This window comes from Melanerpes formicivorus, unplaced genomic scaffold (assembly GCF_026170545.1).
Source record: "Melanerpes formicivorus ecotype bairdi unplaced genomic scaffold, bMelFor1.0.p_v2 SCAF_18, whole genome shotgun sequence".
Taxonomy (NCBI): domain Eukaryota; kingdom Metazoa; phylum Chordata; class Aves; order Piciformes; family Picidae; genus Melanerpes; species Melanerpes formicivorus.
In genome coordinates, this window is record NW_027142370.1 from 5,936,674 (window position 1) to 5,949,818 (window position 13,145).

Consider the following 13,145-nt stretch of genomic DNA (forward strand, 5'->3'; position numbering starts at 1 on the left):
GATGTATCATGAAAGTTTTGGTCAACATGAGGTTCCAAAAGCCGTGGCATTCAACAGATCTACCCTGCTATTTAGTAATACTTCTGAATGTGATTTTACTGGCCTCAGTTCTCATTGGAGTATATAGTGAAATTCAGATTAAAGAAGAATGCCTTCTTTATGTACTGGAGTTTTTCATAGCTTCTTCCTCAGAGCAGCTTTTCTTTCCCCCATTTCATCTTGAAAGGTCATTTTAGGAACTGAAAAGCCCTGTTGCCAACTTTTAAAATAATTATGATCTCCAATAAAATGCCATCTATTTTTAACATTGTACTTTTTAAAGTGTCTCCTTTAAAGACACAAAGTAGATGACTTTTCCCATGAATAATGTATGACTTCAGAGGCTTCATATGCTATGACATAGATTATCAACTTACTTTGCCACTATTTGGTGTTTTCCACATGTTCTGTAGTCAGCTCATGCTGGAGTTGGCTACTTTTTGCTGCTGTATTTGAATGATGACATTTCCTCATAGTTTGTACCACTTGATAGCAGAAAATGTCAGGGGGGAATGATCATAACACTTCTGCAGGTGATAAGTATTCCCTGCCTGTACTCCATGAAGTACAACACAGTGCACTACGTGCACAGTGCACTGTGGCGAAGGCACTAGGATTAGGAACAGGGAGTCTGGCTGGTTTAGCACAGGAAACATCTAGAAGATATCTTTCAGAAAAATATCTGTTGCTTCTTAGAGATTTCCAGGGATGAACAATACTGATAAATGTACGAGAGAGCACCCTAAGCTGTATTCAGTGTCTGGTGGGGTACGATGGCTGGACTTAGCAGTGGGGTTTGACTAGGTGATCTCTTACAGGTCCCTTCCAACCCCTACCATTCTGTGTGACTTTATGATTGCTGGCTGAGGGCCCAGAACAGCAGATACTGATATTAATTGCTCTGTGGTGTAACATCCATGGGCAAAGTAGACGTGTTTCAATGTCTTCATTTGTCAGGCTCCACAGTAGCTGAGAGGTATTCAAGCTGGCAATGCAGACATGAGGTAGGAAAATGCCACACCACATGAAAGAAAAAAAGTGAAGTGCTTAGATGATGCTTTATAGTGGGAGTTAAATAATCAGGTGGCTCAATGTGCTTCAGGAAATAGTGATGTTTAGGATGAAGAGGAGAAGAAAATTAGTGGAAGTGGAGAAAATCAGATAACCTTTTTTTTCAGGCAAGGAGCATATTAAAGCAAATAAAGAAATGGAGGAGGAGAGTCAGCTGGGACCTAGAGCTTAGCAGAGATGTGGTAGAGCAAATAGTGGGAGTTAGAGAGAATAAGAAAGATGGAGACTAAAAGGAGGAAATAGTCTCACAGCATATGGAAGCAAAATATCTGGAGGAGACCCTGGGGGACACTAGCGTGGATTTATGTCCTGCAATTATAATTAGTGAAAATGAGGGGATAAAATGAGATTTTGAATTTTTAGGAAGATAACTATTTCCAAGTTTTTAAGCAAGTTGCATGTTTTCCAGGTCTGCTAATCTCCCTCTGAACTGCCTCATACCATTGCTAGTGCTCCCAGAAAGTGCCTTGTCTGTGACACACTGTGGGACGAACTTCACTCATCAGTGTAAGATACAACAGGAAGAAAACTGGAGGAATGGCAAGATCCATTTGGAACAAACATAATACAATATTGATAAACTGCATGGTCAGAAATAGACCCCCACATAAAACCAGGATGTGGCAACTGAAAAGGGCACATGAAACAATGCTGATTTGCACGGGTACAGAAGTATTTATGATATTTGTCAAAGTACTTAATGGCTTTCAGCAACCTGGAAGCAAGTTCTGGCTTGTGCTGGAACTTCATGAAGGAGTTAGGCAGCAACACGACCCTCTGTCATCCTTGGGAATCTAGAAATGTCTGAATCCTCTGATGGGCTCCAGATGCTGTAACCTGCAGTGAGAAGTGTTTACTCCCAGACTGAGAAACAGACCCCATGTTTGCTACTGAAGTAACATCAAGTCATAGAATTAACAGGGTTGCAAAAGACCTCCAAGATCATCAAGCCCAACCTGTCACCCATGACCCTATGACTACTAGACCATGGCACCAAGTGCCATATCCAATCCCCTCTTGAGCATCTCCAGGGATGGTGACTCCACCACCTCCCTGGGCAGCATATTCCAATGGCAAACAACTCTCTCTGGGAAGAACTTTCTCCTCACCTCGAGCCTAAACTTCCCCGGGCACAGCTTCAGACTCTGTCCTCTAGTTCTGGTGCTGATTGCGTGGGAGAAGAAACCAACCCCCTCCTGGCTACAACCTCCCTTCAGGTAGTTGTGGACAGCAAAAAGGTCACCCCTGAGACTTCTCTTCTCCAGGCTAAGCAACCCCAGCTCCCTCAGACTCTCCTCATAGGGCTTGTGCTCGAAGCCACTCCCCAGCTTTGTTCCCCTTCTCTGGACACGTTCAAGAGTCTCAGTGTCCTCCTTAAATTGAGGGGCTTGCCCTTTGAAGAGGAAGATAATGGAAATATGAGCAGTGAATGTCCATGAGTCCAAGCTTTGTATGAACACTTATTGATGGAAAAAAGCTGTAATGTATGTATGTGTGTATATATATGTCTGTATGTATGCATATATGTCTCTCTATGTACACATATATGCCTGTGGGCACTTGGAATGGCTGTGGTTTAGGGATATGCTGCAAATTTCTGTTGCCTTGGAAAGTACCAAGCCAGCATCTTCAGGCATTTTCAAACATGTAGTCATTTGATATCTTACCAAAGAAAAACTTCTGATTAACCCTGAGAAATGGACAATCCTGGCTAACTTGTAAACCCAAAAGGTGGCTGAGTATTTTCAATATTTAACTACAAACAATTAATTTACAGGCTAGCAGCAATAATGTCAAATCTGGCTAGTAGCACAATAATTGAGGGATTCATAAAGCGTTTGTGGGAATCACCATGTAATTACCATTGTCACCAGTGGTGTTACAGGAAAATAATATGCAATATTTCAAGATATTTAATTAAGTAGTGTCAGTGAGTTACCTTGAAGATAACTTCTATCACCCCCCTATGACAGGCTTGCTGATGACTAGCTGATGGATGAGTCCCCTCAGCATGAGAGACAGATGAACTGAGGAACACCAATGTGATATGCAGAACATGATGGAGTGTGTGTAATTGTTTCTTATTTACTGTACAGAGGTGACCTACAAATGTGATGTTTCAGGGTTGTTTTCTTGCTCTATAGTGTAAGAAAGAAGTCTACAAAGTCCTTTAGTATAAACTCTACTTTTTTCTTTTCTTTCTGTAGAAATTCTTGTCCATTTCATTTTGCCCCAGAGAACTCTTCTCCATGAAGGTAGTAACAGGTTAATGGTATCAGATACCAAGGAAAAACAAGATGTTTGTGTGAGGGTAATTTCTTGTCTGGTCTCCTTTGAACGTTGGAGCTGTTATGAATTCATGTGTGGTTCACTAGTAATGTCATCAGCAAAGCTCATCATCCCTGTCATGGGAACTGTAGAAAAAACCCTGGCAGCTTTCACAACAAAAATGTAATAGGAGGCCAGAGGAAAGGCAGAGAAGGGAAGAAGTTAAAGAAAGAGGACTCTCCTAATAGTTCTTTCTGTCAAAGTAGTTAAGGAACTACCACTGTCTGTTTATGCTATTCAGCATAAACTATGGGCGTTGGGTTCCTTGCTCAAGTAACTGCTCTCTCACGCTCCTCTGTTGGCTGCACTGCCTTGCATGTTGACTAACTACACTTTGTCTCACTGTCACCATGCAGCTGACTCGATCACATCCTTCAGTTTGGAAATCCTTCCTTTTTACTTGTCTGACTCTTGCTTACTAGCCCATTTGTCTTCTACTGTATCAGTGCACTTCTCTGTGGACCCTAAGGTGATAATTACATTAGCTGTACTTCATCACAGGCTTGTTAGGGCTTGACAGTTGATTTTGGCTGACTATAATCAGCCTTGTCCCCACTTGTCATTGTCCCTTTATGCAGTGGTTGAACATGGCTCTTTCTACATTAGCAAGTAGTGTGCTGCATTAGGAGTGAATCTGCTGAGTGAAACAACCTGCATTGACCTCTGCACTCTGTGTGGTTTTGAGGACCTCATGATTACTCTAGTCTGGTCCTGTAGGCTGAATGCTCATTTGTGGCTGGAGCGTGCCTCTGGGTTTCAGCTTCAGCTGAAAGAGATCTGGTTTGCATGCTCTGAGACAGCTCTGTTGTGCAGATCAAAGCACATTAAGGGAGGGAGATGACTGTGGGATTTCAAAAGGCAGGTCTGACCAAGGATCCCTAGGTTTTCCCATAGGTTCTGAATTAAAAGGTAGGGGGAACATAATTTTTTTGTGTGATTGTTCTACAAGTAAATATTCTCATCTGTGCTCGTTTAGCAGGAAATAAAGGTGTTCATTCTGAAAGGGGATAATCTGGGTTTATTCCCATCCCAGTATCTCAGTGCAATATCCAGCTGACTTCAGTGGATCCTCTCAAAACCAGAACTGGTGCGTACTCTTGTCCCTTCTGCCCCTTCAAATGATTAGGGCCCTTTTTAGTTCATTAAGCATAAATTTGAACACAAACAGGAGAATAGCTGCATGCATCCACACTTTCTCCTCCTCTGCTTTTGCAAAAGAACCTCTTGCTTTTTCATGTGCCAAAGAACTTGATCTGGGTTACTGAAGTCCTTGTTCATTTTCTGTTACGTATCTCACATCGTGGACTGTGCATATAATTAACACTAAAAAGAGGTTTAATTAAATTCTCTCAGTGAATGTAAATGTAAAAGAGAAAACTGGAGTTCACTGAAAGCCCATGCACATTGTGTGTGGCTGAGACAGCTTTGTCTTTGAAGAAATGATCCATTTATTTGACAGGGAAAAACTATTTGAAGGTAAGGGCAGAGTCTGCTTTTTGCATTTGCTGCAACCACAAATGCTGGAAGTAGAGCAGGAAGTTTAAGAGTTGAGAAAACTGGTTGGGGTGGATTTGGCATCCACCAGGCAGGGGCTGGTGTTGGGAGTAGGGGTGCATCCATTCTGATTATTTCATTGTAAACCCTGTCATGTGGAAGCATAGTTATGTAGTATTTGCTTGAGTGGGGCTTTGGTTCATATCAGAGATCCTACAAACTTGCTCAGGAGACAATGCTACTGACAATGCTATCTTAGGAAAGATGTTGAGCTGCTGGAATGTGTCCAGAGAAGGGCAACAAAGCTGGGGAGGGGTCTGGAGCACAGCCCTGTGAGGAGAGGCTGAGGGAGCTGGGGTTGCTTAGCCTGGAGAAGAGGAGGCTCAGGGGAGACCTTCTTGCTCTCTACAGCTACCTGAAGGGAGGTTGTAGCCAGGTGGGGGTTGGGCTCTTCTGCCAGGCAACCACCAATAGAACAAGAGGACACAGTCTCACGCTGCACCTGGGGAGGTTTAGGCTGGATGTTAGGAAGAAGTTCTTCATAGAAAGAGAGGCTGGCAATTGGAATGTGCTGCCCAGGGAGGTGGTGGAGTCACCATCACTGGAAGTGTTTAGGAAGAGCCTGGATGGGGTGCTTGGTGCCATGGTTTAGTTGATTAGTGTTGGGTGATAGGTTGGACTCGATGATCTCAAAGGTCTCTTCCAACCTGGTTAATTCTGTTCTATTCTGCTACTACTGTGAGAGGGAAGGCTCCCACAGATGTGATCTAATTTTTCTATGATTATGACTTTGTGGGAAAAAAACATGCTAGCTGATTTTGGGTAAAATGTTTTAAGAAAATCATAGAATAATAGAATACCAGCTTGGAAGGGGCCCCAAGGACCATCTGGTCCAGCCTAGATAGTGAAGCCTAGATAAGAAGGCCCAACACCCTGCCCAGCTAAATCTTAAGTGTCCAGTGTTGGGCACTTGGACTTTATTTTCCTAACACAAACCTATGTTTACCATAGAACCACAGAAAGGTAGGGCTGGAAGGGATCTCTCAACCCTCCTGCTAAAGCAGGTTCACCTAGATCAGGTTGCACAGGAATGCATCCAGGCATGTTTTGAAAGTCTCCAGAGACTCTGAGCAGCCTCATGAAGACTCATAAATAATTTTAATACCGAGAAGCGCTGCTCAAAACTTGCTAACTGCACAGGAGACGTGTTTGCAGACAGGGTGAAAGCATAAACAATGTATTACCCTTGTCTCAGATCAAAAGAATGTAAGCACTAGGTGAAAAGTTTATAAGCATCACATATCACATGAAATATCTTGAGGAGTCAGAAACAGCCAGGTCTTCAGCTCAAAGAAAAAAAATAAGGGCCTAACACCACTGATGTTGCTGGAAGTATGGGAATTTATGCCAGGCTACATCCTGACCTTATTTTTAGTCTGCATTTTACACATCATTTTATTTTTTGCCATTTATCTCTATTAATGTCAATGGAAAATGCACATTTCGGGCAGCAGATGAAGAGGTGCATTCATTATTGTAACAGATAAATTAGGGCCTTTCTTCAAACAACTTGCATTTACCTTCACTGGGAGAGAGAAGGTAAAGCTCCTTAAAAATTTATAAGCTGACTGTGCAGGTTAACTTAAATGTGCAGTCGCACAGTGTTGACTCAGAGTTAAATTTAGGAGCACTTTGCAAAACTAGTGGAAAGTGGAGCATTTGTTCGACATCACAGCCTTGCAAATGGTTGAGCTAAATATAATGGTGAGTATTCAGTCACAGGTCAGGCACAGGCAGAGTGCTTAGAGTGCTTTCCGTGCATTGATTGGTCTAATTTTGGAGATCATTTTGTGTTTTATTGAAAAACAGACAAGGCTGTGAGAAAAACATGGACTTAGGTGATGCAGGAATAGACTGATAAATAGAGCAAGCCTGGTGCTCTGCACCTCTGTGTGTGCCTTATGCAGTCACTGCTGGGAACAGCGGGAGGCTGTGCTGCGCCAAATCCTTGCTGAGCCACCTGAGTTACCTCCTGTAGCTACAGTGGACCTCCCTGGCTCCTGGGGATCTGACATCAAAAGGATTTTACTGTCCATCAATTATTTGTCCAGAGGCCTCCCCCAGATCTTTACAAACTGGGATCTGGACTTCTAAACCCCAATGTGTACTCTGTGAGAAGCTGTGTAATTTATGTGTGTAAATGCCCAGTGTGCTCACATAAATCAGCTGCTTTCATCCACAGGTGACCAGGTAGCTGCCTAACTGGCTGTGTTCCCATACAAATACCTTATTTAGAGACAAGCATCAGGCATCTGTGACACGTGGATGTAACAGCCTGCCCTTAAACTGATTCATGGGAAAGAGTTTTTTCCACCATTTATTTGTTTCACGTTCTCCCCTCTCTCTCCAACCTGTCTCAGGACATAAAACATTCTGAAATGTCCATCCAGTCTTTTAGGTCATAAATTCCTCTAGATGGGAGATTTGCTTTGCATGTTTTCTCTTAGGATCCCAGTGTACTCTCCAGTGTTAGGGAAGCGCTTGTGGGCATGTCTGCTCTTCTCATCAAGATCAGTGTCCAGGGATCATAAACTTGGCATGCTGACCCACCACCTGTCTCCAGAGCTGCCATATAGTCAGCCTGTGTCTGGGGGGTGTCCTGAGTTACTTGGCCCTCTGAGGGTGTGCAGAGGTTGTGATTGACCCACGCTGAGATTGTGCTTCCTCACGTTCCCTATCTGAACAATCTACACAGCTACTCTTCAGGCTACCCTCATGACCACTGGTAGCTTGCTGTGCCAGTGAATCTACCATGCCCAAAGTGCCCTCAAGAGGAATGAGAAGAATCTCTGCTGTTTCACCAGTTTGAATTTTCTGGCCAAAATTTTGCTTCATTTATGTTGGGGTTTGTTTGTCATGGGGAGAAGAAGTTGAGGACTGCCAGGTAATGATTGTTGCAGTGGATGTAGAAAAGAGGATGTCATTTGTGAACTGAACATCCTCCAAGATGGTTCCCAGGCTAATGCCTAGGATTAGTTTAGATTAAGGTCAATCAAAAAAAAAGGAAATCCAACACACAAACCCAAGGCAATACCTGAAGACTTCCCTAGCCCTTCTGAAGGGCCTTTCTGACAGAGTGTTCTGTTGGGGTAAAGAGTCCCATTTATCCTTCAGTTAACTGGGGATGCCATTCAATTAGATCTAAGAAAAAATAGTATATAATTAAACAGAACATGACCACCTAATGCCTGTGCATTTAGAGCATCAAGTAGCTTTAAAGAATGAGATGAGCTCACCTGCAAACAGTGCTTGAAAAGGAGTGATGAGGAAATGGGTGCAAATTAAACATGGGAAGTTCTATCTAAAAATGAAGAGGACTTTCTTCACTTTGAGACTAGACTAAAACAGATTGGAAGAGACCTTCAAGATCATCACGTCCAACCAATCATCCAACACCATCTAATCAACTAAACCATGGCACCAAGTGCCATGAGGGTGCTAGAGCACTGGAAACAGCTTCTCAAAGAGGTGATGGAGTCTCCATCTCTGGAGTCATTCAAAACCTGCCTTGATGTTAACCTGTGCAATCTGTCCTAGGTGATCCTGCTCTAGCAGTGAGGTTGGACTAGATGATCTCCAGAGGTCCATTCCAGCCTCTATCATTCTGGGATTCTGTGATCAGTCCTGCCTGCCTGGTTGCAGGATGCCTCTGATAAGTTACAAGGATGGTTGCAGAGTCCTTTTTGAATTTGTTATGTAGCCAACAACTTGCTGACATCTGAATCTGCACAATTTTCTATGAATAATTTAAACCATAGAAAGTAGAAAGTGTGACTGAATTAAAAGATCCCCCAAAAAAAAGCTTGAAAATGCTTTCATAATCCTTTTTCTTGCTTAAAACTTGAAGATCAAACAAGGGAAAAAAAAAATGCAGTTTAGGATTGCTCCACACTGCAGAAGAAACCAACAGAGTAGCAGTGTTGAGCTCATTGGATTTACCCACTTTAAATGGCATCTCTTTGTAGTCTGTCATGGAAAAGCTGTGGACATTAATAAGGAAATATTAAACATTCATTTTGGATGTTTTGATTTCTCTTCACAGGATTGTTCTGTAAGCAGTTTATGTTGCTAGATAGGCTTCCTTCCACCACTCTGTACAAATTACCTGTTGCTCACTTATCAATCCTGCTTTGCTCTTTACTTTTCAAGCCAGTCTCAGAGGAGCAGCTAGGAAGAGTCCAGAGCAAGGTTGGAATAGGTGGTTTCTGGATTTTCATAATGGATGTCACTACTAGAGCTCTTACACTGGAGTTCAAGATTTCTGCAATAAGCTGTGTTGTGATGACAAAGATTGCCAAACTTGGAGTTTAGTTTGTAAGTTCACAGACATTGAGGGGCAAAGGAAGAATACTGTCTCTCCCCTCTCTGAAGCACCATATCCTGGTGGCAGCAGATGGCTGGATGCTGGGATCAAGGAAATTATGTTCTCTTTCACTGTGACAATTACAACACTCCTTGCTGCTTTCCATGTTCATGATCATGCGTGAATTTCATATATTAGAACAGAAAATGCTCCAGGAAGATGTATTTTCTGTACAGTAATCAAGCTGACTGTACTCTTTGGTAAAATGTTTGTGTGCAAGGCTGTTAACACAGTAAGCAAGTGCAGTTACTGCCAGGCTAGATGCAGCTGTCATTGCTCCCAGCAGTGAGATGTTCCCTTGCTGCTGTTGCATATGAGGGAATGGGGTTTGTGCAGACCATCACTCCATGAGTCAAGAGGTGACTCTCACCTGCATATACAGAAGTTCACTTTTGCCTTACAGCGGTAGATTAGCAGCTTGGAACACTCAATGCAAACAAATGCTTTTCTGTTAGCTGGCTGTTTGCAGTTAGCCAGCCTTTTCTAACTAACTTGGAGGTGTTTTGCATGTCAGTTTTCTATGACTTGCTTTGATGTGTGATGAGGGGGATGCTATGAGCTGAATATTTACTCCCATATTGTCTTGGGATAGTCAGTACATAACAGCTTAACTGTGAACCAATGTGTATTTAAGCCCCTTCCAAAGGCTGTCCAGTCATAAATAACTCTAGATTTCTCAGAGTTTGAAATATGTAGTCAGCAGAGTCCACATTCCACATGTGGATGCAGAAAACTGCCTGGACTGTGCCATGCTCAGAAAAAGAGTTCATGCAGGCAAATGGTCATGGCTCAGTTAGCAGTTAACTAAACATCTTCCAAGGAGCACTCGCCCTCCAGAAACAGGCAACTGCCCCAAACCATGATGAGAAATGTGTGTAAATACCACTTATTTCATCCTACTACTGTTAGCCTAGGATCAGGAATGGAAAGGAGTGAGGGTGCTTGCACAGCAGTAGAATTTCCTATTTGTTTACTTCATGTTCTGCAACAACATTTCAAAGACTTTTTTTTCCCCCCTGGAATTTATTGTTTGTAAAGTTCTCTGTGTAACTGTGATTTCTTCTAGAAGAACCTCAGGAAGACCTGTAAGCTGTTTCCTGACAGGAGATGGAGAGGGAGGAGAAAACAAACTGTTAACAAGAATGCTGCCTGGTGTCTGAATTGCCTTAATTCATGAAGGGACATAAAACGTAGACAAAAAAATTTATGGTGCTTAACCCCTAGGAAAGGCTCAGCTGTTTAGCAGCACAGTTGTGTTCACAAAAACATGGACCTGGCCTGAACCAGAGCATCAGGCTGGAGAGTTGCCAGAGAGAGATAAGGGCTCTTCAGGAAGGATCATCCGGAGGAAAGAAGGGAGTTGCCTTTGCCATGGCTTGCATGGAGCTCTGCCCTGGGATGGACAGTGAGTCAGCTCAAAGATTGCAGGTCAGGATTAGTAGATGAAACAAAGTAGGTGACTTTGTGGTGAATGCCTACTACTGACAGCTGAATTGAAGTGAATGAACCCTGCTGTAGAGAACAGGAAGAAGCCTCATGTTCACAAGCCCTGATCCTCATGGGGGACTTTAACCACTCCAGTATCTGCTGGAAGGACAATGAACAACAGCAAAAGGAAGACTAGGGCAAATGTGAACCCGCTGCTGGTCTGGCTACAGAGGACACAAAAAAGGCTAAGGTACTTGATGTCATCTTCATTTTGGACTTTACCAATAAGACTGACCTTCAGGAGCCCCATATCCTTAGGACCAAAGGGAAAGTTCAGAGCAAGGCAAAATTATCCTTGTTGGAGGAGTAGGGCAGACAATATTTAAACAAACTGGACATAACAGATTCTTGATACCGGAAGAGAGCTGGAGGAATGTCCTGATGGAAAGGGAATTCTGTGTTCTAAGAAGCTCTTGCACCTACTTGTGACAGCTGAGCTTACTTTTGGTTTGTTTGTTTTTTTTTTCTTCTGGGCAAAAAAAAATAATTAAAAAAAATCTACTGAAGACTGATTTGTCTTTTGCTTCACCAACCCTGCAAACTCACTTCATACCTGCAAGGCAAGATAAAACTATTCAACTCTGAGTTTAAAACAAACAAACAGCCATCCGGGCAAGAAATAGAAACAAATAATGGTAAACAACTGAATACCTCCAGTGATCTAGAGGCAAAGTAAACAGTTTATGGAATGTACATAGATAAACTGCTATCTACTGAAACTACAATCAAGAGCAAACTGGAAACAGGAAAAAAATGGCTCTAAACATGCAAGTGAATCCTTAATAGTAATTTGACCACCTCTACAGTTCACCATTTCTTAGGGCCATGTTACACACACGTACACAGAATCACCAGGGTTGGAAAAGACCTCAAAGATCATCAGGTCCAACCTGTCACCCAAGACCTCACGACTAAACCATGGCACCAAGTCCAATCCCCTCCTGAACACCTCCAGGGTACGGTGACTCCACCACCTCCCTGGGCAGCCCATTGCAATGGCTAACAACTCTTTCAAACAAACATGATATTTACAAATGGAGCTTATCAAGAAAGACCCTGAGTGCTGTCCTGAAACTGTTTTATTTCTCATACACGTGGGCTGTTGGGGTTTTTTATTGTCAGAATGTTAATTGCTGTGTTATACTTTTGTGAAAAAAGAAAAGCACTCAATTTACCCAAGCTGCTGTTCCATTTCAAAAGATCTCAGAATAAGATTCTTCACCTATTTAGTTGAAAGATAGCTGTCCCACAGAGCCATTCTTTAATCACTTCAATGCACGCCTTCGTAGAGAGCTGAAAGTGTTCTTGACTTTATTAAAGCAGATTTCTCCTTCCAAATTGATCACTAATCCAGATTCAGAGTCAAAAGATCATCTTGCTCAGTTCTGGAAGGGTTTTTAATTTTATTTGTTTGTTTCTGATGTTAATAAGCCTTGAAAGTCTGAGTACTGTTGCTGGTATATACTTTGATCAGTGGATTTGAAATGTAAGCTCTTTGGCCATGGCCTTTATTTTCATTATGCTCAGGCAATGCTGAGTACAGTGGAGACTAAATTCATTTTGAGGCCTCTTAATACCAGCAACAATACATAGTAATTATATAAAGAACATTAAGAAGAACAAAAGTTTTAGTGAGACAGAAGATTTTGTTTGATTTCAGCCCCTTTTTGCCCTGTGATCATATTATCATAGTATCATAGTATCAGTCAGGGTTGGAAGGGACCACAAGGATCACCTAGTTCCAATCCCCCTGCCATGGGCAGGGACACCCCACACTCGATCAGGCTGACCAGAGCCTCATCCAGCCTGGTCTTGATTTTTGACCTGAAGTCCACCATAAGAACTGAACAGGATTTCCTAAGAATTAGTGTACTTGTCAGACTGTAAATATATCTCTAAACTGAGCTGGGTGATGCAAATGCCCTCTTCCCAGCTGCAGATATATCTGTGGGTCTGGTGACTTTTGCTTTTAAAGTACTAGAAAGGTAGTTTTCCCATATGACTGAGCATGTCTCTGAGCAGCACAATGAAGGAGACAAGCAGATGAGGGTGCTGCAGCTGGCCTTGATCTTCTCCTCCTGTCCCAACTGAATTAATCCCACACAGCTTTACCCCTGCATCTGCTGTAGCATCCTTTTTTTGGAGCTTGAAATCAAGTCTTCATGCCCCTCTTTCCCTTCACCCTGAAGGACATGAAACATGAAGAGGCCTGGTTAGGATGTGACCAGCCACTGAAAAGTAACATTGGTGATTGTTTTGTTAAATGTAGGGCAATAAAATGCAAAGCAAAGGTACCCTGAGG